This window comes from Megascapheus bottae, chromosome 3 (genome assembly GCF_031878675.1).
Source record: "Megascapheus bottae isolate mThoBot1 chromosome 3, mThoBot2.hap1, whole genome shotgun sequence".
NCBI classification, from domain to species: Eukaryota; Metazoa; Chordata; class Mammalia; order Rodentia; family Geomyidae; genus Megascapheus; species Megascapheus bottae.
In genome coordinates, this window is record NC_143511.1 from 83,516,724 (window position 1) to 83,544,417 (window position 27,694).

The 27,694-nt window shown below is 34.4% G+C and overlaps 1 protein-coding gene and 1 long non-coding RNA gene across 5 annotated transcripts in view; one reads left to right on the forward strand and one right to left on the reverse strand.

The window, feature by feature from the left end:
• The window catches only part of Pbx3 (PBX homeobox 3), a 222,134-nt gene that overhangs the window by 126,715 nt on the left and 67,725 nt on the right, over positions 1–27,694 (forward strand). The gene's annotated exons all lie outside the window — the stretch shown is intronic.
• LOC150065963 (uncharacterized) lies at positions 1,583–8,061 on the reverse strand. 2 transcript variants are annotated; one of them, XR_016534810.1, is made up of 3 exons: positions 7,733–8,061; positions 3,179–3,279; positions 1,583–1,802 (listed from the first exon to the last, which is right to left on the reverse strand). It is a non-coding gene; the product is annotated as an uncharacterized LOC150065963 (long non-coding RNA). The 2 variants fall into 2 exon arrangements; XR_016534811.1 differs by having other exon boundaries at positions 7,704–8,061.

A 27,694-nucleotide genomic window follows, 5' to 3' on the forward strand; every position in this document is an offset into this window, starting at 1 on the left:
ATCTTTGTTTTTACTCCAATTAACACATAAACCCTAATTAGCCAGATCAAGGGACTTGGGAGTCCACAAATGGAAAGTGACATGGCAGAGCTTGGCAGCTGGCATCAAGGCAAGGTGACAAAAATAGGGAAGTATCAATTACATGACATTGATGGCAAAACTGTGTTGGGACAGTGGATGTTGACTGTGCAACTGACTCGACTCTAGGATGGGGATAAGAATTGGAAAAGTGACAGCTTACCTAACGTACTAAATTTTAGGTTTAAAAGTCAACAAAAATAAAAGATGGACACAAATTTATTATTTTTGTATCATCACTGCAATGAAATGATAAATTTCTAATCAAATTAGTTTTTGTGAATTTTACTGTTGACTTAAGTTTTCAAAATTTTAAATTATTTTACTTAAATACATAGCAAGTTTTATTTGAGTAGAAGTAGAACTGTTCAGACTTATAGTCCTTAGATGCCTGAATTCCCTGCTGTAATGCTTTTGCAGGAAGAGGTGGTCCAAATAGGTAGATTTGGGAAGATCCACCATCACCATTAAATATTAAGCTTTTGGATTACATATCTAATTCAGAAGTGAACAAATTTAGAGGGTTATAAACACTATTGCAGTTTTAGAAACCTAGTGTTTGGGGAAAAGTTTTGAGTCTCAGATAAGGAGTTTTGCCAGGCTCTGTGTACTACACATCATTGCAGAGGGCAATAGATATTAAATATAGTAGAAAAGTTGGGCTGCTTTTCTCATTTTATACTTTTAGATATCTGGTCTTTATCACTGATTCCGTTCATCAGATAGGTTGACTCAGTGTTTTTCAAGAAGTTTCTAGGGGTCATTAGAGGTCCATTTACGTAAATGCTTAACTCAAGATACACAGACATACTCAAATGAAAACCTAACAATTTGAATACCATTCTGCTGACTTAGATTTCCTAGGACAGAAATAATACTTACTTTTGTCGTGTGTAAATCTTTTAACAAATATAGGAGTGTATTCCATGGTTAAGATGAATTGTTCTGTTTTAAGTTACTCAAACATTATAGCCCTTGATAGGTGGAAACGTATTGTTAAAAATATTATTTCTAGATCAATAGATACCTGTGGGCATTCTTATTTATTTATTTATTCCCCAGTCTTGGGGCTTGAACTCAGGGCCTGAACACTGTCCTTGGGTTTCTTAAGACTAGCGCTCTACCACTTGTGCCACAGCTCCACTTCCAGCCTTTCCTGTGTGTGTGTGGTACTGAGAAATCAAACCCAGGGCTTTGTGCATGCTAGGCAAACATTGTAACACTAGGCCACTAGACCTGTTGTGGACATTCTTTCATCAGCCCAGGGTCTGTTAGAAGTACTTGGAAGAAACAATTCATTTCTAGCTTGGCAGAAGAACGATGTCTGTATTTTATAATCATGAAAACACCAGATGTTATAAAAAATGGAACCCAACCAATACAAAAGTGATCCATATAAGGCTATTTTATTATCTGCCATTTTCAGTCTTTTCGGTGGTATTTTCCTTACCATTCTGATCACCAGTCTTACAAGGAACACATTTGTAATGAATAAATACATGCTATCGTTTATTTTGAGCCAGCAATAGATATTTTGAAATTCAAAAATTAAATAGCTTCCATCTTAGTTGATCTTTTGACTTTTTGTTTTTGCACATCCACCACATCTGTCCCATTGCCATGATCATGTTGTAAACAACAAGGAACTACTTCAAACTGTGATGGAAGAAGTAGCAACTGCAAAACATTCCTCCTTGAAGCAAGTGGTTGTCCTAAACTGAGCACTGTAGAATAAAAATGGAAACATAAAAATAGCAGTTGGAAAGATAAAACAGCATTTATAGTACTAATAAAACCGTTGTGGCTTCCACAGGAAAACATGCTTTGTAACCTAATGCTTACCTGAAAGGACTGTCGAGTTTCTGAGAGTTATAGCTGTTTTTGTAAGAGAAGCACAGAGATTTGCTTGAGGGCTGAGTGATAGATTCGCCTGCCTGAAGCATCCCAGTGTGTTTATACATGGCTTGTATGGCAGCTTTCATAAGACATTTACCCCATGATTTGCGATGAGCTTATGTGTGAATAATTAATGGCAATTAATCCTTAATTACAGTAATTAGGCAAGTCACAGGAAATTAAGCTGCAGCTGGAGAAGACCATGCCTGGGAAGAGAGGATTGGGGGCTGTGTGAGTGTGCCATTTACTGACAGCATTACTAGGATGCATGGTATTCAGCAGCTTTGGCATTTCTATTGGCAGCCTTGGGTAGGACAAGAGCACTCTACATTAGAAACAATCTATAGTTGTCTACAAGAGTTTTAAGTTCAAGTGCCAAAATGTAGTGTTGCATATGGTGATTATCTAAGTTTATTGGTTGCCATAACTCAAATGAGTATAATTGTTTTTGGCTTGATTACGGTGACATTACAAACAGGAGCTTTTATGTTTTCATAGGTTCTACTGGCAGGAACCATAATGCAACTTTTAGAAACAATTTGTCCAGGTTTGCAATTATGAAGTTTGTAATTATAATGTAATTGTCTGGAAATTAGTTGAAAATATTTCAATCAAGAACATATATTGTCTTGGTTGAAAAGTAATTAGTTATTACTAGTTGCCTTTTCTAGTTAAGTGTGGTAGTACACAACATGTAGGAAGTATTTACTGCATTGAATTCATACTCTAAATGTGATAAAAGTTGAGATTACAAAAAATTTTAATCTTTTATACTAAATGCTAATAAAATTAATGTTTAGGAATGAACAAGCTGGGCATGGTAGCCCATGCCTGTAATTCCAAGTACTTGGAAAGTGGAAGCTTAGGAGGATCATGGTTCTAGACTAGACCAGCAAAAAGTTTGCAAGACACTATCTAAACTTAAACAAAAAGGTGACATTGATCAAGATGTATTGTACTGAGTACAAATGATCCGTTGAATTGGAACCTCCTCTTAAAGATAATTCTAAAAAACTAAATTAATTTACAAAAAAAAGAAAACAAAAAGCAAAAAGAACTCAAAAGGTAGCTCAAGTAATAGAGCATCATCTGCCTAGCAAATGCAAAGACCTTAGTAAAACTCCAGTACCATCCCTTCCCAAAAGAAAAGATTCTATAGGGAATGTTCTATAAATAATCAAAGCAACCATTTTTAATCATTTACCTGAAAAATCCCTAGAGAGATGTTGGCAGTCCTTTATTTGGAAATGTGTAACTTCTTTCTTTGTCTGTGTTGAGTAAATATATTATAGGGCCATCATATACCTACATTAAAAAGAAACAGGGAGATAAGTCATTTTATTTCCAGTATATTTTTGACAATTAAGTTTGAGTATGAGTAAAACATTTTCATTGGCCTATGGAGTGGTGCTTCTTACTCATTTTGCTCTTTTAACTTCAGAACATAATGTAAAGTTGAGACCACTTAGCCAGCTTAGGTCTGATTATTAAATTTACTTCAAAGTGTGAATAATATGAACAGGTCACAGTGGTTACACAGTGGTTATATTAGGGCTTCTTTTGACATCAACACAACTGTTGGGGAAAAGAATGCACCTATACAATGATCTCAGGTAGCATGGTATTTAAGTCCTATAATTTAGTTGGAGATATTTGTGAAGACTCTGCCTTTTATACTAAAAGGGAAATAAATGTATGGTTTTATTGCCTATATAATTTGTTACTGGGAATATTTGGGGCATTAAACTGTATTAATTATTTGGTACTGAATAAGCAAAAATATCTTTCATGAATATCTTTCCTTGTAAGACTAATCCACTGATGGGGAGGGTAAAGTTATGGGGATACATATAGATTATTGTCCTTGGTACTTTTGGCTCACTTTAAAGAGGAAGTAAGTCAAAATATCCTAATAATGGTCTTGATTTTATAAATGATTTTTCCCCTTGAAATAAGCAACACATTCATTTTAATATGTAGAATCGGTTTGCTAGCAGGGCGACAGTTTAAAAAGGCTTCCAACTGTGACACAAGTGCAACCATATTGCTTCCTATTACTCGCTAAGGTAGTTGTTTAGAAGAGAGAATGTTCTCCCTGGAAATGTTTAAAGTGCTGTAATTTTATTTAGGATAATGAGGATTTATAACCATTTTGCCATATGAAAACCTGCCTTTAGACAGAGTGAAATAGGCTGTTTTGGTTATTGAATGTTCTTGACTGGAGAGAGAGGTGAAGAAAAACAGAGAGGGAGGGAAGAAGGGACACAACATCAGTGGGTGTTTACATTTGGATTATGCAGGTTTATTCTATATGTTGTCCTGTGTTAAATATTAAAATACTAAGTGATACAAGTCAAGTTTAGACCATGTAAATATTTGCAGAGCAAGGGATTTCTCTATATTGAAATTAACTAAATGGAAAGTCTTTGTTCTTGTTTATACTAAGAATTATAATTGTGACTGCTGAAGGTTCCTGGAGCACTGTGTCTTTGTAACATGGCCCATGTAAATTGTGCTGGGGAATGTTATCTTGAGTGATGGTCAGAGTGCACCAGGAGACAGTTGTTAGAGAAATCTGTATAGCACTATCTATGTTTTTAGCATTAAACATGACATTAATATAGTGTGTTATCATTTAAAATTAACCTAGTAAGTGTAAATTTGACTTATTAATTCTGCATTCTGTAGCACTGTCTCAAAACCCACTGTGGACTAGTTTATTTAGCCCTCTGACTTTGGTATAGGATGGAGAAGGAAGAAATAGAACAGTTAAGAGATTTTTATCCGGTTTTTATCTCCTCACTGAAAATCTTAGCTCTCAAAACATTTCTAATTTCCCTCATTTGAAGGTTCAAACAGTTTCAAATTACTGCCCATGGATTGTTCTTGACATCCCGAATGGTAAATTTGAGCTGTAGAAATGCTGGAATGTGTTTTTGTGCTTTTCCTGAACAAGGGAATTCAACGGGTAAATTACAGTCATTTACTGGGAGTGTAATTTACTGAGAGCCTTTAGGCAAATGCAGGAGAAAGGACAGCAGTACTATGGAAAAGAAAAAAAGCATAAAAACTGTTTTGTGTATTTTTTCCCTTTTCTCATTAAGTATTTATTCACATAAGAGTCTTATGAATTAATGGATGGTTCTACAATTAAGACAGATAACCTTTATTCATTTTCAGCAATGATGGATCAAATATTCTAAACATTTATTGCTATGTAAAAATTACAACCTGAATCACATATCTGAAATTTTACTTGTTTTTAAAAAATTAATCTGTGTTTGTTAAGGATTATAAAGAGATCTATTGTTGTGTTTGCAGAATGACTACATATTTTTACAAAATTTAGATTTAACTATGCAAGCATTTAAAATAATAAAGAATTTTTAATGTCAGTGGGCACATTAATAGATAAGACTTTATATTTCAGTGTTAAAAACATACTTTTCTACTTCATATACCTTAGGTAGTTCTTGGGAAGAAAAAGACTCAGAGCATTTTGGTTGCTTGTGCACTTTAAGACTAACAGAAGATAAATAGTAGTGATATTATTAAATGTTGAATAGGAAATTTTATAAAATTGTCAACTAATTCTTTATAATATAAATATATAAACATGTGGTAATTCTAATAAACAGTTCTGACCAATTCCTTTTATGAAAAGCACTGTGCTCTCTAGTAATTGCTAAGCAAACAGAAAGCTGTGTTGCAAAGTGGTTTTGTATAGCATATTGTAATTTGACACTTAAGTTGTGCCCTGCATTACCCTGTGTCATAATTGATGGCTAAAGAAAAGCACATGCTATGCTAATCATTTGTTAGAATCGCTTGTTAAATTGTGGTTGCCAATTTTAAATAAACTATGGCTTGCCTGTATTTTCGAGTTTTTTAGCCTACAGTTTTAAACAGTCATTTTGAGCTTTTTTTTTTTTAACTTTTATGTTGCATATGAACAATTCTGCCTTTGTATACAAGGTCAGCATTTTTGCCAATTTAATAGCATATTACCAAGAATGAAATCAATGGGTTGCACGTTTTATAGCAGTATCTCTAGAGACTTTTCAGGGTTTTGTGTGTGTGTGTGTGTGTGTGTGTGTGTGTGTGTGTGTGTGTGTGTGTGTATTAATACCAAATTGGCTGTCTTAAATATATTTTTCTTCTTCGGGCAGGGTTTCACTATGTAGCCCTGGCTGGCCTCAAACTCAAGATCCTCATGACTCAAATTGGTATCTTTGCATGTTATTTTTAATTATTTAAACTATTCCAATTCCTGAATTGGAATGCTAATTCAGTTATTATTAGAAGTAAAGATGAATTTATCTTTCATTTGCCAAATACAATAACTGGACATAAAGCAGCATTTGTTAATAAAGAAGTTATTAACTACAGAATGTCAATAAGAATTTTAGTGCAGTAAAAATGAGATTTGGGAGATAGATTACTGTGCATAAGCAGGATGTGACTTCTCATTAGGTAAGTGCAGTAGTTTTTACTGAAATATGTGATGACAGTTATATCCTGTAAGGAGCAAGGTATCCAAACTTGATGAGAATGTTTTTTTACACAGGTAGTAATAGATTAATTGCTATCCCTCTAGTAAAAGATATAGAACATGATGAAGGAATATGTACATTTAGACCTAAAAGAAATGTTACCTCTGTAGAGAAAAATGATTTAATGTGCAGACAAGGGTTATTCATTTTTAAGAGATTAAAAATGATTGAATATAATGCCCTTAATTTATAATAGTGGTCTGACGCGCTGCTTCCTGTCTAAAGTAAACCTTTTTGATCAGCATGTCCATTTTGATCTCTTTTGTCTGTAGAGTGTTAAATGGATAAAGATATCATTTTCAGTTGTTGTGTGTGTGTGTGTGTGTGTGTGTGTGTGTGTATATGTATATATATATATATAATTAAGCCAGTAAAAACATGCAGATGGACTTAATTCTCAATCATTTAGTAGACAAGTAACATTCAAGGTTGTTCTGTGGCATACAATTGGCTCCTTTGTGTGGAGGAATTCCTTGAGAACAGTCAAGATTAAGTCACGTGTTAAATGACAGGAGAAATAGCACATAGGCCTTACAAGAAATAAACGCTCACTTGGCATTTGGTGGGGCACGTGAGATTTGATTTTATATCCTTACTCCCATTCTTTTACATCTGACACACTGGAGTTAAAACTTGCAACTACCCTCTCTTGTTGAGATTTTTGTTTTTACTTTGCTATTTTCTATTGTATTTCATTTTCATCCTACATTTCTTAAGAACTTTGGAAAGTTTTAGAATTGATTACCACTATGAAAAATGACAATGCAATGAACATTTGTTCATAAATTTAGAATATTCTCTTTTTTCAAGTCTAAATGAATTTAAGTCTGTTGAATGAATACATTCTTAATTCTTTAGTTTTTTTTTAAGCAAGTTATACTGGTCTGGAAAATATAAGTAGGGTTGGTTGCTAATTTAATTCAGTTTGCATATGGTCTTGGGCAGTCACTTTCTCAACTCCTTTGAAAAAGAGAACATATCCTATATGGAATATTCGAGAGGTTATGAAAAATGAGTAAATATTGTTTCAAAGTATACTTTTTAAGGTGTAAAATATGCTCTGGGAATTTGTTTTTACCTTGAAGTATTTTTTCCCAGAGCAGGTTTGGGAAAGAAGAGTAATAACCATACATTACAACAAATTGTCTTTAGTTTGATTAGAAATGGGTGAAGTACTTCAGCATCCCCTGGGACCTTGGCCTTACTGTCCTCTGAGTGTGGGGTCTGGGGCCTCTTCCTCCCGTGGGCCGGGTGGGTGTCCGAGGACATCGCACGCGTGTGGGACAGGTGTGCGCCGAGGCACGGCTCTCCTCTCGCGGCTGGGCACATAGGGAGCGGCCTCACCGAATCTGGCATGGAGATAAGTTCGAAATCTTGTCCCTCAAGAACCTTGTGTGATAAACAGTGGCCATGTGGGAGCTCAGCTTAAGCTCCAGTCATCTCTCCTCAGTAGTTTTTGTTTTCAGTCACCTTGATGGAACACTCTTGAAAGCCGCGCGGTGTCCATGCCATTTGGAATGAGGCCCTGACAGGCTGATTTTCCACCCCTGTTGTGATGCTGCTTGCTTTCTCTACTTAATATTCCTGCGTAAGTGTCGCACGAAAGTAAACCCAAAGAGCCTGCCCGGGGACGCAGGACTGCTACATTTACATTAATTATACAGTCAGGGCAGTGAGAATTCACTGTCAGCCCCAGGACTGGGGGTGCCTCAGCGGGAAGCAGGCCTGTGGTGCCTGCCCTTCCCTCTCCCCCAGGACAGTGAGGGGGGTGGCCAAGATCAGTTCCTGGTCACCGTTACCCTCTCAGTTCCCGTCCCCAGAACAATGGACGTGCCTGAGGCCCGAGGCTGCACCCGCTGCTCCCAGAGCCTGGTGAGCCTCTGAGTAAAAGGCCTCCTGCCAGTGGGGCCTGGCACCCCTACTGTCACCACTGGGCCAATCCTGTTTTAGTGGAGACAGAGCTTCCTGTCAGCCTGTGTCCTCATCAGTACTACCTGTGAGACCCGTCCTGAAGTCCTAAAGTTAGTCCCTCTCAAATCTAAACCAAACACTCTATTTGTTACATAGTGTCAACAGAGGTTGTATTTTCTTGATTTTTAGATGGCTGAATATCTCAAAGGGAGATGGATAGCATAAACACCATGTGAACATTTGCAATGAATAGGGGGAAAATCCAAACTAGTTACATCCCAGGCAAATGTGATTAAGGGTGTGGTTAGGGGGGTGCATGACTAACCCATCATAAATTTGAAACCTCTTCTGGGAGATTTCTCTACCCTTAATTGGCTCTGAGGCATCCCAACTTAATGGTTATGTTTTTCAATAGACTGCTGACTTCTGTAGGGAATTCCATAGGGAATTCAATTTTACAAACATTTGTTATGAATCTTCTATGTCATAGGTGATGAGGAATCATTGACTAATTATTACTACTTGGAAAACATTCTAGAAAATTATTACTGTTTATAGGATTTAGTAAATATGAAGGCCAATAGAAAAAAAATAGTCTTGTCACCATTGTTTCCCTTCCATCTCCAGTGACTTAGCTTCAGGTAAGAAGTATTGAGGATGGCTGAGAGAAATATCAATAGAGATCATTGTATAGAATTTCTACAGTGTAGTGTTTCCATATAACTGTGTGAGATTAGCATGGTATAGTTCTGAGGAAAGCCAAACCCTCACCTCCTCCCCCCCACCCCCAGCATCCTCACCTGTAGAACACTACATCAAAATTTGGAATAACTACTAATAAAAGAAATACTGAAAGCTGTGTTCCTTTTTAGATTTGCAAAACAATTCCATGGCAATATCTTATGCTTTTCTTTAAAATAAAGAATTATATTGTGTAGCATTTCATAAGTAAATCCTGTCACATTTGGCCAGGAGCAAAGGAGCTGAAAATTTTTCCAAAAGAAATTAGGCCATCTTTTCAAGGCCATATGTAGTCACTAGCCATGATGACATCTAGCTCTATCACAGCAAGAGTCATAATTTCTGAAGAAAACAGGCTTTTATTTATAATGAAGAGAAAATATATTACTTAAAATGCTTAATATTATCTTCCAACATTTGTATTATGAACTTATTCCAAAAATTAACTATATTTTAAAAATAAATGTCACTACTTTGGTCTACACCAAGAGCATTGATCCTTTTGTATAGTACATTTTTTTTGTTGTTGTTCTATTTCTCAGACTCCATAAGCCTGCTTCCTTCCTACTCTGGAGGTTTTTGTTTTGTTTTGTTTTTGCTTTTTTATAGTACATATTTTTAATGCCACTTCTAATTATTTAAAACACAAAAACAAGTTAATAAATGTTGAGAGATTGTAGATAATGTCACATTTTACTACAAAAATAGCTTTTGTATATGGTCCAGTTACATAGACAATATGAGTAACAGATAAATGAAATGAAAAGGCAGAGAAGAAACCATTAGACAGCATCACTGTGTGAAAGTATATATTGTACGATTGCAATTTGTTATATAAATAGAATAAAATATTCATGGCTTTCTTTTTTCCCTTATTAAACTACTTAATTTCACAATAAAGTATTTAAAAGTTTATTTTCTTCAGGATGAGAAACAGTTTTTTGGGGGGCATGGAGAAACAGCTGAATTATAAACTTACCCAAATATAGTGATCTCTGGGCCCTCAGGATTTTAATTTCGTATGTGATTGTGTGTTTGTTATCATCTGTATTATAGGCATAAGCTTTCAGAATTTTGTGTTTTTTATTGTTTTCGTTCACTTATGTTAAGAAATTAGTTACCTACACTTCATCTTTGATTTTTACTTCAATCTGATAAGAATTTCCCCAACTAGGACTAGTAGTTCACTCAGCATTTTAATTGGAAGTTTATAACTCTAGCTTACCCAGAACAATTTGTATATAAAATTATTTACAATAGTTTGATGTTATCGTGTTCATGAGTGTTATTTGAGGTAAATTTCTACAGATTAAAACAAATTTAAATCAGAATAAAAATGTGGAAAATTATTGATGTACTTATTTTGTTAATATTTAAGTAAGATACCCCCAGACCATATCCTTATAAGATATCATTAACTTTGACATCATTGTAAGGGAACAGATTATTATGATGTGAAACTTATGATACTATTTCACATTTTTATCCACTAAATAAAAACCTGCACTGTGTTTTATTACAAAGTAGGTGGCCTGGAGGAAGAGTATATGTATTCTTCTCTTTTGGTATAAAATATGCATTTGGGCTTCTCATTTCATCCCCAATCTGTGTTATTCCTTAAAAATGCAGAACTGCCTGAAGTCCTCTTTAATATTTAATTCAACAACTTTTTAATCTGTCATTATGCTGTGATGAAGTAAGCATCAAGTGTCGCTGAAAAAGATTAAATTATACTTGGAAATAAGAATTGAAATGATTTAGGGTTGGAGGCTGAATATTTGCTTTGCCCGAGTAATAATAGTAGTAGCATGGGTGAAGAAGGGCTTTGGTTTGGCTTTAATGTCTTTGCCTTGCTGTGCTCCCCTGTGGCTCCTCCTGATTTACGCTGGCATTGCTGAGCTTTATTTTATTTAAATGGAGGTAGAAAGGGAAAATTACTACACTGCAACCCATTAATTACTCCATGCTTTTTCTTCATACTGATTTCCCTGTTTTTGTAAACATCGTAAACAGTGATATAACCTGCCCAATGAATAACAGCTATAAGAAATCCTATAGTTTTTGTTAGCAAGCTTATCTTAAAAAAATAAAAGTAATAGTAATTAATATTAACACATCTGTGGAACAGTGAGAAGGAAGTGATATTCCTTTCTTCAGGGATTATATTCTATATATGAATAAACTGTACTGTAATCCTAGCTACTCAGGAGGGTGAGATATGGAGATCATGGTTTGAAGCTAACTGGAACAGGAAAGTCCATGAGATTCTTATCCCCAGTTAACCACTAGAAAACTGGAAGTAGAGCTATGGCTCAAAGTGGTAGAAAAGCTCAAGGACAGTGCCGAGGCCCTGTGTATAAGTTGTGGCAGTACGTGTTAATACTTTAACTTGCTTGTTAATAGTTATTAGCCTGTTTGTAAATAGTTTCATTCTTTTGTTTCTTTTAAAATCTAGGCTCTTCTCTGTGGACTGTGTTGTAATTAGGGGGAAAGTACAAATTTGTAGATCTTGTTTTCAGTGATTCTGAAGTTGCTCAACAGGTGACAATAACATCTTAGCTTCTCGGAGTATTTTAGTGTCTATATAACCTCCAGATTTTCTCTCATCTGCCAATTCGTTAATTGATAATCGGCTGCTGAAGCTTATTTTCAAGATAGAGCTGTGGTTCTGTTTACGTGAATTCAAAGCAATCAGTTCAGTGGAGCCAACCCAATTGAGAAATTATTTGATTAGGTACACAGAAGAGGTTGAAAGAATGCTGTTTTATTTTTCTTGTGATGCCTACCTATGTTTTAGTGGCTTTTATGTATGCCCACTTCTATCTTGGAGCAAATATCTTCAAAACTTTAATTTGTTATGATTTGTCATGATGATGATGGTCCTTTGGAAAATAAGGTTGGAGATAGACAAAATCTTTATGTGCAATGTGTACCTGTCAGAATATTATCAGAATTATATTTATTTAGGAATCCAGCAGAGCTACATTTCAGATGTCTGCTTCATTAACATTATGTCCTATCATGGAGCGATAAAAAAAGAAAAAGGAAGGAAGAAAAAGGAAGGGTGCTTGTAGTTTCAGCCCCTGAGAAGTCTAAGGTAAGAGGCTCCTTTGGGCCTAGAAATTCAAAACAACATAGCCTAAACAACATAGTGTGGCCCTATGTCCCAGAGAAAGAGAAACATTCTGAGAATGTACACTCATTGCAGTAAGTTCAGAAATATTTGTCAACATCTTAGAATTTTAAAAACTGCAGCTGACAAAATGTTTTGAAAGCTCACAAAGTTTTTGTTACCCTTTTTCTATTGTATACTACCATGATTGGTCTGTCTGTTAGTTAGTCCATCCATTAATGCAGTAAGCATGAAACATCTGAGGAGAGTACAAAAGTCAAATTGCAGTTGATATAGCCAGTTTTTACAGGAAAAAAAAACTTTGGCAACTTGTATTAATTTATCCCTTGTCTAAATGAAGTTTCTGAGTATTTAGCTTCTTGCTTGTAAAATTGATTTTCCCAGTGGATATCCAAAGTGTGAAGGGTGAGACCTTTAATTGTTGTAAGCAGTGATTATTTCTTTGGTTAATTATTTGGAAATTAAGTTTTGTGGGTATTTTTTCCCAAAGAAAGTTATATGTTAGTTCATAAATATATATTTAGTTAATTGAGTTCACAGATTATTTACAATTTATTGTTTTGATTAGGATAACTTTTATTAAAGTCAGTTTTTGGACAATTAGTGTTTGCACACCTAACTTTATTAAAGTATGCATTTTTCAACATCTGGATTTTTCTTTGGCAGAAGACTAGTTGCCATTCTGAAAACAATGTTTATAGGTAAAGTAAATGCATGTCTTTGTAGAAGAATAAATAAAAGGCACAACCTGAGTCAATAAGCAGGTTCAATTCATGCCTACAGCCATGGCGGACAGCTCATTTTGTAGATGTGGGTGTTTTGTTTACATTTATAATGCAGCTTTATTTAATGCTGACAGATATAGCTTGTGGCAAATGATAGTCAGAATGTATGAGCAGTCATAATGCTTCTGTCTTCTTATAGTGTGCTGCCGAAAATAAGCAGTTCACCTCTGTTTTTATTGAGGAAAGGATATGAGACAGCTATAGCTTCGTGAGGCTATTTATTGAGTTGTTTTACTAGCTGTGAACATGCCGCTTTATAGCAGTTGTGAAAATGGACTTTGCTAGTGTGTGGGAAAGGAAATAACATTGCAGTATACAGGGTAGTAAAAAATATCTATAAATAATTTTTCAGACTGAGGGTTACTCTCATTTAAACAGGCAGAACGAGGTTTGATTTGGGCTAGGTGTCCAGCTCTCACCAAAAGTCATTAATGTTATAGTTTGGAGGAAAATTTTTATTGTCTAAAATTTAATTGTGTTGGAACTTAAGAAAAGTTTATATTTATATATGCACTTAGATTTGTGACTTTCAGTCCTTAAAGCTTTGTATTAATCTAGAGATATGTACAGAAATGTACAGTGTAAAATGTACAGTAGGCTACACATTCACATAAGACATACCTATAAATTAACTATGTTTTTAAGAATGTATGCATGATACAGAGAAATCTATTTTATATATTGTTGGCTTATGCAGTTTACAGTGCTAGAGTAGCATACAATTAATGTAAAAATTGAAAAACATTTGCATATTGACCTAAGGCTATGTTGTTCAAAATAAGAGAAAGTGGCCTCACAGAATTTAATTTTGCATTTTCATTCAACCTCTGGTAATTATAGGTACTCACTATACGTGGACCTTGTAACTCTACATCAAATTGTTTGGGTTTTTATGTTAGTTTCTTTTTTCCTTCATTAAATCTGTCCAGGTGTACTGAAGCTTTTTGATGTACAGTTATTTATTAGCTCCCATAATTGTGATGGATATAATACTTTTTATTCTTAAACATAAAACAGCATTAGAAAGGTACATATTTGAAAATGTTATTACTTTCTATTTTATTCAAATGTTCATCATGTAGCAGTAAGAAGGTACACAAATAATATTTTCATGCATACAAGATAATTTAGAAAGCAGTATGAATCTCAGCAGGTGTTTCTTCCATGTCTATGCTCAAATTTCTGGGGAACACTGAATATTAAATTGAAATAACCCTCCCTTGATATTGTACAGCTAAAGTTCAGTTTAATTATCAGATAAGGTTTTCCTGGACACATATAATTTTCCTCTCATGTAAATAAAAATCAGACTGCCTAGATTTTAATACTTGGTTCTTTATAAAGTAAATCAAATTGCTACAAACTACTCCTTTTCTTAATGCTTTTATTAAGGCATTTCTGTTACTACTAAATATATGGTTTATAGAGATGCTGTAAAAATGTTCTTATTTCCTTCTCCACTGGCTGATGAAATGGGTTAATCTCTCAGTAGAGCTATTCCGTTAATTCACCACCTGTTTTCAAATCCCTAGTAACCGACAAGGTAAGCAGATATTCTGCCTCTGTGTATGCCTTACATACCACAAAGAAACCTAGAATAAAAAATTAAGACAAAAATTTTTCTTGATTTTTTTTTAAAAGGCTAGTTCTTGAACATTACTGAAAAACTGTTGTATTTAAACTATCCTTCAGAAGTCCAGTTATGTTGCTTACCAGGCATTCTTGCTGTAAAAAGTTTCAACTCAGAGGGTAGACATCTACATAAACTATGTTCATTACTGTTTATAAATGCCCATCTTCTTTTCTGCATATTGTGATAAAATAAAAACATTACTAATAATGAAAATTTTGCATTGTTAAATTTGGAAACCAAAATACCTGTAAAACTTAATATATGTTTTGCAGTTATGATTAGATTGTCTCAACTGCATATAAGTAATCATTTATTGTTTAAATACAGAAGAGGTTGTAACAAAATGCTGTCAAGAGCCATCACACTCATTAACCTGCAAGCTAATTAGCCTCCTCCTGCCTGATTGCTGACAAGTTCTTCAATCTGAACCCATTGCTGCGGTGTCAGCAAAGAAGCACAGAGTGAGGTAGAAGAGGTCTCCATTAGATGTTTGTGAGCAAAGTCTCTGCATTAAAGGTTTGTTTTTATAATCTAACAAATGTTAGAGCATTCATATCCCAGCTATAATTAAATCGGCAACTCTTAATTACAGTAATTAGTATATTAACTGTTTCCTTTCCTGTTCCTCTATAATTGACTACGAGAGAGTATATGTCATTCAAAATGATTTTTAAAACTTTAATCATAATGAAGGTTTTAGTTGTTAAATGCATATGTAGATGCTGTTGGATTTTAAAAAAATTATATGCTTAGTAACTAAAATCACTTGAAATGCAGAATTTTGTCAAAACCAGTACATATGGGCTCTATACTTGTCTTTTTTTTTTTTCCATTCAAACATGACATTCATTTCCCATTAGAATTTTATCCCTGTTAGGCAAACATTTCTTAACTAGGTTGCAAATTAGCATTCGAATGATAGAACATTTTGCAAATGCATCTTAAAATATGCATTCATTAATTTGTGAAAGACTAATTCATATAGAATAGCTTCTTGAGGGCAAAAAGCATTCATAAGATAGTTTGCTTGTTATATCATCCAGTCAGATTCAAGACCTTATGGAGGATTCTAGAAAAGTACAATACATTTTGGTATAGCAAAGTATGATTGATGAATCCTTTTTTGTGTTCTCAGAATTATCACTTATTTCTTTCTGACAAATGTTTTTTTTCTGGCAAATTATTTTGGTTTAAAATATTTGAATATCTTCAAGTTAGTTAGAGCCTAAATTATTCTAAAATGACACATATACCAGTGAGATATATTCACATGTCTTAAGGAAACCACATGAATGTAAATAAAATTTATTGTACTTGCATTTTGTGTAGGGAATCCACTGTTTGAGGGTATATGATGTAAAAGTGCTAGATTGCAATAAGAAACAGCATCAAAGTTTATGGGAGCTTTCCATAGAAGGGCATATAACTCTGTATTGGACATGGCCAGGATTTCATTTGCATAGCATCCTATAAAGAAGACTTAAAGCTATGAATATCTATTTACCACTATCCAGCCCTAATTAAAGCTTGCATGTTTTAAATGAAATTTAAAATATACTTCATTTAGTCATTCTTATAATAAGATGTTAATGTGACATTTCAGCTATCATTCACTTAACAGATGGCAACCATTTTATGAAGAAGTACCAAACACACTACAAAATGCATCATTTAACAGATACAGCCCTTTAAATACAGAGGCCTATGCATAAGAACTCTAGCTTGAACCTCAAGCCAACTGTAAATAAATGAAATGGAATACATAGATAATGAGGTGTCTACTTATACTCAACTTCTTCAGGCCTGTGATCATTCTCCTAGCTAGAAAAGACAGATTTGGGCTTATAAAGCAGTGTTTTAAAGTTTTAGAATGTAGTCACCGTTGGCAGCTACTGTTCTCACCAATAAGGACATTGTCTCACAACCATTCCCTACCTGTATGCTTTCTTCTCCAGCACAGCCTGATTCCCACAGAATCTTTTTCCCAGAAATCTCCAAAGTCTCCTTTGGAACATAATTCAACTTAAGTTTCAGAGACGTTAATATTGTAATGACGCAAATTTGTTTTAGAGAGTAAATTAAACTTAAAAGTTTTTTTTCTCTTTTTAAATTTTAAGACCCATTTCAAAATCATTACATCACTATTACAGTTTGTAATTGTAATATTAAAGTTTACTTGAATTCTGAACTTGCTGAAGAATCTGTAGTATCTAGCATAATCCTTGTATTTTATAGGTAGAGGAGTTAGACTTAGGGAAGCACAAACTTACTCAAGGCTATGCAGTAACACAATTCAGCAGGTATGAGATGAGGATCTAGTTTCTTGGACCCCTAGTGTAGTGCCCATGTGTTATAAATTCAAGCTATAATTTACAGTTTGTTAGCCAGATTTATATGGTACATTAATTCTTTCAAAAGGACACATATAATAAAATAGAAGCAATTGAATTTGGAACTGATCAGTACCAAAAAAAATCAAAAGACCTAGAAATTCATTTTGATACCAAGAGGTGTTTTTCTGTTGTGAGAAAGGAAACATCTATGGTGTTCAATGTTGCTTGAAATATTTCTTTTTTCTTTCTTCCATATATTTTTATTGTAATTAATAGAAGGGTTACATTATATTCACCAGATAGAAGGTGCATTACTTCACAAACATTGATACCCTTTCTCATGTCTTAGTCCCCATTTCCCTCCCCCCCCGCCCCGCATCTTGTTTTTGCTTGAAGTATTTCTAAAGACGCTAAGTTGTCTTCCAGAAATGATGTGATGATGGACGTGGTAGTGGAGATATCTGTCTGTCTGTCTGTCTGTCTGTCTGTCTGTCTGTCTGTCTATCTATCTATCTATCTATCTATCTATCTAGAACATTGTTAGAAGGCAGAAACATGAAGATAGGGGAGTAGAACATAAGCCTTACAGATGAGTGTCAGAAAGCTTGATCCTCCAGTGAGGTGCAGTACTTCAGTTGCCAGAATGCAGTCGTAGATCTCCATGCTTCAGGTACTGCAATATTAGGTGTGGAATAAGAAGACTTTATTTTAAAAGAAAAAGAGAACAGGTACCTTGTCCAAACACTTCATATGAAAATAAGTTACTTGAGCTTAATATATCATCGTAAATGACAAGTATAATATTTCTGAATTAAATGTATCTGTATGTGTGTTTATATGGAAGTAATTGAAAATTAGGAGTATTCTGTAAAGTTGTGGTGTTAATGGCTTGGCAACTCGCTATGTGTAACTATTAAAGGGTAAAACTCACAAAAAGTATTTTCTTGATATTAGCTTTCGTTTATAAACCAGAATAATTCTGAATGTTTATAGTAATGGGAGATAACCCAAGGCAAATTTAATTTTAGATTGGGCTTTTGCTTAATGTATTATTCATAGTATTGTATCATCAGTTAAGCGTATCTCTGACAATAAATTTAAAACTTAACTTTAATAGTACTATCCACCTTAATTTTGGTGATTCAAATAGTGGCCTAACATGATTAATCTTGCCCTCTTATTCTAGATAAATTTTTATAATAATGGTGGGATGGAATCATTTGCTATGCTTTTCCTTCCCCTCCCCCACATTTTTAACACTTCACTGTTTTTGCTGCGTGACCTGGTTTTGCATTTTTTCTGATTCTCTGTTCATCTAATTAGTATGTTCTAAAAAGACCTGGACCACTTATTGTACAGAGATGTAGCCTGTGGGTATTTAATAAGGAGCTTTCAGTGCTACATTTGCATCTTTTGCTTGGGGTCTGAATAGTGAATTACCTTTAAGATCATTAGAAGCACTGCTGTATTGTTAAAATCAGCCTGCAATATTCTAATGACAGTTTAAAACTTCAGGCTTCCTATATAACCCAGGTGACCCTAGCATAATTGTGTGTAGTGCAGATGACCCCAGGATAAACTGCTGACAGTTTAGCTCATCTACAGTGTAGCTTCTACAGGCAGGTGGCTTTGCACCCAAACAGACCATATAAAAAGGTGTGGTGAATGCACTTGAGTCTCATTCTACTTACATACACTCATGATATTATTTATACAATCATGCTACTTATTCAAATAACATATACCTTTTAAAGTGAGAAACATCTACCAAGTGATATCCTTGATGTTGAATGTGTTTCATCAGATACCCAGACACTAAAAAAATTAGAATACTCTGCTTTCTTCCTATTGATCAAGAACTTGATAAGGAGATATTTAGTCCCCCCCCAAGGATTAAATTATAATTTATACTAGATAGAAGATTACTATGTTGAAGGTTTTTTTTAGGTTATTTGACATCACATAATTAGGAGATTTTAAAGATGTGGGAAGCGGTTAGTATTTTCACATCTCAGATTGCTGTGTTATATCATCAGTAGTGCACGGTATATGAAAGGTACTTGGTAACAAAAGTCATTTAAATAAAGAATGATAAATTTCATACTTTAAAAATAACTGGTTTTTCCCTAGCACTAGTGGTTCATGCCTATAATTCTAGTTATTAAGGAGCCTGAGATCTCCAGGCTAGTGGTTCAAAGTCAACACTGACTTTGCAAAATGATGGACTGTCAGCATGGTTCAAATAGTAGAATGTCAGCTGAATAAGCCAAGTAAGCATGAGCACCTGAGTTCAAACTTCAGTGTCAGCAAAAATAAAAGTAAATAAGTAATGACTTTATATTTAGTGAGCAGTTGTAGATTTTTATTATATAGCATTTAGCTATGTTAGTTTCTTGAGTACATATAAAAACTTACATGAATGTAGATTTTTTGTCCAATTTTAGTAGGTAACATATTAATTGATTTAAAATTGAGGAATTGTACTTCAAAATTGCATTGCTGAAATAACTGTTTCTTAGAGTCTTACATTACTAAGACAACTGGGACGAATAATTTTTGCCAAGCAAATAACCAAATAACCAGTTACAGATTATTTACAGTCTCCCATTTCCAGTAGAAATTTCAAAGAATGATATTACAAAAATAACTGGTTAGCAATTGATATACCAGATAGACTTTATGTAACGTGTTCTTGTTCTTTTTAGTTATCTCACCCCCCTCTTTTTTTTCCCAGTCCTGGGGCTGGAACTCAGGGCCTGAGCAATGTCCTTAGACAATTTTGCTCAAGGCTAATGCTCTGCTACTTGAGCCATAGCTCCACTTCCAGCTTTTTCTGAGTATGTGTTACCAAGGAATAGAACCCAGGGCTTTGTGCATGCTAGGCAAGCACTCTACCACTAGGCCACGCTCCCTGCCCCATGTCTCATCCATTTGTACTTGTCAGTTTTCTGCTTAAGGGTTCTCCAAGTCAATTATGAAAAATAGCTACCTGATCTGACAGGAACTTTGTTCAAGCCGTGCCGACAAATGTATTAATTTGCCTTAAAAAACTGTTTTACTTTAATTATTGGAGAAATTCAAATATTCCTTCCTCCCCTCTCTTCCTTCTCCTCTTCATAGAAAGCAATTCAACTTTTTGTTTTGGTTGGTACTGTAGCTTGAACTCAGGGTTTGAGCCATACCTCTAGTCTTTGTTTCTTAAAACCACTACTTAATGTATGTCTTTCAGATCTATTGTGGAAATAAAACAACTTGTTTTAAAATGATTATTTCTTATATAGAAAAGCTAATAGTGAGGCACAGATTATTACTGCAGGAGCTGAAAACTGAAAAATATAATCAGGCTGAATTCTTAATTAAAACTGTATCTTGTATGTATGAATATTTGAAAACATTATGTAAGATTTATGTAAGATTTAACATTTATGATTAGAACATTGACCAGTGGCATTCTGTTAGGTACTTTTGCAGGATTTTCTCTTGCCAAAAGAGAGAGAGAGAGAGAGAGAGGGAGAGAGAGAATTTGTTGTACTCACATTATTGTTTCCTTTGGGATCCTAGACAATGATTCTCTAGTCTGATTCATTAGTATTGGTTGTCTTCAACAGTATCCAGATTTGACCTGCCAAGTATTAAATTTTTAATGTATTACTAGTTCTTTCACAGAATAAGGCTTGTCTTTGTTCTTTGTATTTTTGTAACAGTGCAGCTTGAATCTGATACAGATTTAATTTGTAGCATCACTAAATATGCCTCATTTGAAAACACACCACATATAAAAATTATTGATGAAAATTATTGATGAAAATATTTCAGCATGAATAGCTACCTTTTTAATATTTGAAAATACACATTTTCTAAATTTATTTTGAAGCCTGCCACGGGTGCTATGTGCTATGTACAATAAGTTAATTATTATGCTATTAACATTGATGATGTTGAATGTGTATTAGTTAATGTGTTAATGACGTGTTAATTACTGTACATGTTGTGAAGACCCTTCAGGCTTGTTCTATGATGCAACATGTCAACTTGAACCAGACCACGTAATATGCAAAGCAGACTGTAAGTCTTAAAAATAATACATGTAAACATAAATTATAAATTAAATTATGCTTTTTATTATTCTTTTTCTTTCTGGTAGAATAAATAAGTAATTCTTCTGCTATCTGCACCTGTTAGAACTTAATACTGTCAGATTCTGTTTTTCCCAGGAGAATTCGAAGAGATTTGTTATGCAATAACTTCCTCTTTGTTTACACTCTGGCATTTAGTGTATATCTTACATAGATTCATGAGCTTTGCAGCCTGTTTACCAGATTGATTTAAGATGAAAAGTGTATTCCGTCCAGGCAAGCAAGTAAAAAGTGGCACTGTTACATTAACATCACTAGTTAATGTTAAATTGATTCATACTTAGGGTTCTGGTATGGCTTTTCAAGCTTTTCAGCCAAATAGTTGAAATCTCAGGAGAATGAACATTAAAGCACAAAATAAAACAAAAGGAGGGGCCGGGAGTTTGGCCTAGTGGTTAAAGTGCTTGCCTAGCATGCACGAAGACCCGGGTTGGATTCCTTGGTATCACATACATAGAAAAGAGCCGGAAGTGGTGCTGAGGCTCAAGTGGTAGATCTCTAGCCTTGAGAAAGTCCAAGGACAATGCTCAAGCCCTGAGCTCAAGCCCAGGACTGGCAAATAAATAAATAAATAAAATAAAACAAAAGGACAGAGGCCAGAATTTTGTTTTAGAAAGAATTTGTTTTCTTTTGCACAAATACAGTTTAACACTTTAAAAATTTCAACTATAGAACTTTATTTTTGTGGCTTTTATTATCATAAGTTATTTATTTTTCCTTGACACCATTTCTGGAAATTATACCTGGTGGTAATCATTTAGAGCAATATATTAAAACCATAGAATTTAATCTCAAATGTACGATGATACTTCTTGGTTTTATTTTTTCAAAACCATTGTTTTATTTTAAACAAAGGGTAAAGAATGAGAGTTCACAGATTTACTAAGGAATATACCGTGAAGACTTTAAAAAGAGAGCATGGCTAAAAAACAGAGAACTTAATCCCAGTACTGGGGATCAAACCCAAGATCTCACACATTCTAGTCAAGCCAGTTATCAATTTGAGCCACTCTCTTTTCTTTGTACTTTTTTCCCCTGTTTTTGCTAACTTTGCTTATCTTGAACTTATCACCTCTGCTTCTGCTTCTTGAGTAGCTAGAATTACCAGCATAAGCCACCACTCCTGGCTGTGGTCCAACCCTTAAAAATATAAAAGTAAAATAGAAATAAAAATTCTGTTAAGCAATTACCTTATTCTGTTAACTTTATATAATATGTGCAAGAGGTAATGGAAGTGTTTAAGACTGTAAAACCAGGCTGTTCAAGATCTAAGCCTTTTTACCTTCTAACTCATCATACTTCAGTTTCATGCTAATTGCAGTGGGCATAGTGATAGTTCCTACCTTTAGGGATGTTGGGATGATTAAATGAGTTAATACAGGCAAAGCACTTTGAGCAGTGTCTAGTACATAGAAAGCTCTCAATAAATGTGAAATCTTATTAACTTCCCTTTAATATCATATTGAAAATTATTTGAAAGCATTTAATTTCCACAAGCTCTTTGAATTCCCTAGGACTTGTGAATGTGAGTTTTTTGATTTTCAGTTATTGTACTCTTACATCTCATCACAGAAAAATATCTTAGTTTAAAGGATGATTTTATTACTCCATTGCTGCTTAGATCCATCTACCTGGAATTATCCCAGGCTTTTTCATTTGTCTATCCTTTCTTGATTTCCTAGAGCACAGCGCTTTTTGGAGATTTGTATTGTCATGGAAGGATATTCTGATTGAGATTTTGGTCTGTCTAGCAAATATTTGTGTATCTCTTGTTTACATTCCTGATGTCCTCTTGTAATACCCATGCAAAAGGGATCCTAATAAATCTCATGCTCAGCATTACACATTGTTTGTTTTAGCTGCCTTCCACTTCATGCTTCCTTCTTTAAAAGCCAGACATTACAAAAGGTTAGATTCACAGTTAGCAGGCTTTAGCTCTCCCTTTTGAATCAGTGAGGTTGCCGTTTTATTGCTCTCCGACTTACACTTCAGTGATGAGAGTAAACTAGCATCAGATTAAAGGTCAGCAAATCCCATCAAAGAGAGGAATATTAGGGGCAGAGATAGTTGGAGAGGCAGCACACCACTGGGTATTGACAGGGTGATTCCAGGGTATCAGTCAGCAGAATTATAGCTGCCCAGAGAGTCAGTACAGCTTTAATGAGCCTGTGTGAAGAGGAAGAGGGTGGATTTATGTAGTTCCTCATAATTTTCTGTAGAGACTGTTATTGCAGACATTCTGTGGAGTGTTCTGGTCTTTCATTTAATTCAAAGGTCCTGGAGCTTATCCATCCTCTAAATTCTTTTTTGTTAGCTCAAATCAAAGTTGACATTTCCATGGTTTACCACCTAAAATACCTGTTCAAAAAGATCAAGTTTTTTTTTTAAACAAGAAGCAATTTGTAAATCTGGGTATTGTTAATATAAATTTGTAGCCATTTTTATATTAATACATACATTTGGTTTTTTTCATATATTTTATTGTAATTAATAGAAGGGTTTCATTATATTCATCAGATAGAGGGTGCATTACTTCACATACATTGATACCCTTTCTCATGTCTTCGTCTCCACTTTCCTCCCCTCACCCCCACCCCCAATACATACATTTTTATGCATTTGTAGAGAAATGGATTAAATAATGAACTTTTTTTTACAACTGGGCAATGAGGATAGGTGTACATTTATATGTTACTTTCTGTTAACTGGTAAAAAAGAAATTTTTAATGTTCATTTTTCTTTTTTTTTTTTTTTTTTTTTGCCAGTCCTGGGCTTGAGCTCAGGGCCTGAGCCCTGTCCTTGGACTTTCTCAAGGCTAGCACTCTACCACTTGAGCCTCAGCACCATTTCCAGCTTTTTGTCTATGTATGTGGTACCAAGGAATCGAACCCGGGTCTTCGTGCATGCTAGGCAAGCACTTTAACCACTAGGCCAAACTCCCGGCCCCTAATGTTCATTTTTCTTAAATTGACTTTCCTAATTAATTGTTTACATGCCTCTTTGTATATGACTATTTCTCACCCCTTTTGCCTGCAGTACCTTACTAACTGGAAAATCTTACTTTAACTCTTAAGTGGGGCATTTTTAATTGTTCGAATCCACAATGCCAAATTTAGTTGCTATTATTTTCAGTACCTTGATTTTAATGTATGTGATAGTAAATTATACTCAAATTTCTTATCAGAAGGAAATGTAAGTATTACTTTAAGACCTAGAATATGCTTTGAGAAGTCAAGTGTTTATGAAAAATATCTTTTTGATGCTGTGGCTCATTTTTAAGGTGACGGATCTGACCTAGGGCCTGTACGCATGCTACGGCACGTACTCTACCACTTCTACCTGAAAAAAGTGTCTTCAGATAACTTGCTTTAGACTAGTTACTTGAACAGATAATGTTGGGTGGCTAGATGGGCATATATCTTTTGAAATTAAGCTTGTCTTTTTTGGTCAGTTGAAAGTTGAGAGGAAAGTAGAGTGTTTCATTAGAAATTTGAATTCAACACTATATTATTTTGATCATTTTTCTAGTGAATTCTTTGTATTACTAACATAGAGGTCTTGTTTATGTGATTTGCTGCTTGAAAGATGCTTTTAAGCTTCTTTGCTGTTGTCTTTTGCATGCCATGTGGGTGGTCAGGTTTTCAGATATTTTCATGGTTTTTAATGGAAGAATGATGGATGTGATGCTAATATGAGAAGCACAAAAAGCTGTTTTGAATTCATCATTGACCAGAACACATACAGTACTTACAGCAAAATGAACGTAAAATATAAATTTCTTAAGAGATGCAGCTAGATAAATGTTACATAGAAATATAGAAGTCATTTTCAGTCACTTATTAAATGCTGTCTTTATATAAGAGAGGAAGCACACTTTAAAATTGTGTGCAAAGTCTAGTAAAGTTCATGTTTCCTATAATCATGCCATGCTTCACAAAGCCTTTTCAATAAAACAGAATCTGTGTCCTTTATAATAATACAAATAAAACTTTATGCTATGCTGTTACATTGGAATGTACTGGGAATGTCAATGACCCCATGCTGTATTTACTAGCATGCTATGTGAGCAGTGCCTGTGTATCAAGATAATTTGACATTCCAAAAACAATAAAGTGAACATTTCTTCCTACAGACAGAAAAATGGAATCAGTAGATATCTGTTATTCATAATGAAGTCAAGTGACTATAATTTATATATTCACTTTTGCATATTGGAGAAAAGGAGAAGGTGGCTGCAACAAAAGAGAATTAATTATCTAATAGGGAAAGATTCTCACGGCCAGAAGGACTATGTGAGAGGCATTTATTGATCACTTTTAAGGTATACATATACATATATTTTTTATTTTTCCATTTAACTTGTATAATATTTGATGTGAGAAAAATTGCAAACGAACAAAGAACCATTTCTCACCATTAGTAATTTTGACTAAAGTAATTTTGTATCAACATGAGTATGCGTGCTTTTTAAAAAAACATTCATCTTGCCTGAGAAATAATTGAAGATTTTAAAACACTAACAGGGGAGGATCAGTACCTTTGGTCTAATTTTAAATAATCTTAAGAGTAGAATACAACCAGGAGAGTCACTATTTCAGAACAAATCAGCGATAGCGTTTGTTTTCTGTGTTTCCTCACATTCTGTGGGTTTCTGTGCTTGAGTTCACTAGTAATGAACAAGCAGCTCACATATTTCATCATTAATGCACATCAGAGTGCCATCCCACTACTGGAAGTGATAGAATAAAACTTAGAGACTGCAAAAAGCAATAAAAATTTTTAAATTAAAATATGTTGTAAAATAATGACATTATCTATTGTAAAGAAATTTTAATACATACACACATCAGAGTTTTACAAAACAACAGCATTTGATGTATCACATATGATCAAAAATGAGACAAAAGGTAAAATTGTAGGACAGAATTGTTTCAAGTTACTTCTATATTATTTATATTTATCAGCTGGACTTTGGTTGCATTTCGTTTTTTCAAATGATGCTAAATAATTAGTTCTTTCACTTTGAGAAACTATTTTAATAAAAATAAATTTCCATCTATATGATTAAGAATGATTTCTATATTATTTGTTAAAGTGACAATTATGTGCCAACTACTAAAAGGCATTTTACATATTTTATGCCATTTAAACTTCACAATGACTCCTTGAATTCATGGTATCCCTATTTACAGAAAACATACTAGATGACATCCTATGGCCCACATTCCTAATAAGTAATTAGGAAGAATTTGAATCTCCAAAGTCATATTGTCCAGCAATGTAGTTTGTATTGTAGTTGCCGTGTGAATTTAAAACCTAATACTATAGCTTCTTCACTCTAGGTATTTGAGGTAAAGTGAAATCACGGACTTAGGAAATAGAGACTTGTCTGTGAACGGTTGTTTTCACTTGTGCTCCCGGTCTCTTAAGTGTCTTAACCTCTTTGAAGGTTGGTTTCCTTTTGTATAAATGAGGCAAATGGCATCTCTTCAATAGGTTAAAATGAACTGAGAGAGCATGTGGGAGATCTCAGGTACTGTTTGGCATGTAGTATGTGTGCTTAATCCATATTTAAATTTGAACATGGAATTATTTGAACATGGAATTATTTCTAAGTAATATATTTCTAAGTCAATTCAAAGCTGGGCTTATGCCTGGTGTAATCTTAGTTACTCAGCAGACTGAGATCTGAGGGTCACAGTTTGAAGCCAGCCATGGCAGGAAAGTCCATGAGACTTTTATATCCAAAAAAACTACTCCGAAAAAGCTAGAAGTAACTCTGTGGTAGAATGCCGGTCTTGAGCACAAAGATGCTGTGGGACAGAGTCCAGGCCATCAGTTCAAGTCCCAGGACTGACATTCCCTCTCCCAAACACACACACACACAGAAATTCAGCATCAGCAGTGTTCCATTACCAACAGAATTGGTACTAGGATTGTCATATTAGCAAATATAAAATAAGAGATTAAAGCCACCAACATTTGTTTTTTGAAAGAACTCTTTTGCATTGTACATTGAGTCTAAGAAGAGCTAATGGAGCACTCAAAGAGTTGGTCTGCATCATGGGAAACAGCTGTGTGGAGCTGCACAGAGGATGCTGTTACAGGGAGCAGTGCTGCAGTGTAATGTTATCCCACTCACAGCGTGGCAGTGATCTTAACTGACAAGACAGGAAATGAAAGTGCCATGGCGATCTCATTCTGCAGTGAGAAAAGGCAAGGGAGTAGAACGTGGGAAAAGAAGGGCTTGCAATGCAAGTTTGTATGAACAGATGCTGAAGAATCCTGGAAATATATGTAGGCAAAGAGAACTGAATAGTTTTGAGGGAAGTCCTAATGTGGGTCTCCATCATTTTCTGGTCAGAAGATTTGGAGAATGTGGTAAATTTAAAAGGCATATATTGGCACATTAGATTATGGGATTGCTGGTAACCACAGAATAGTTGCTCACAAGGACCTGTCGGTGTTAAAACAAGCCAGTGTTGCTCTTCTGAT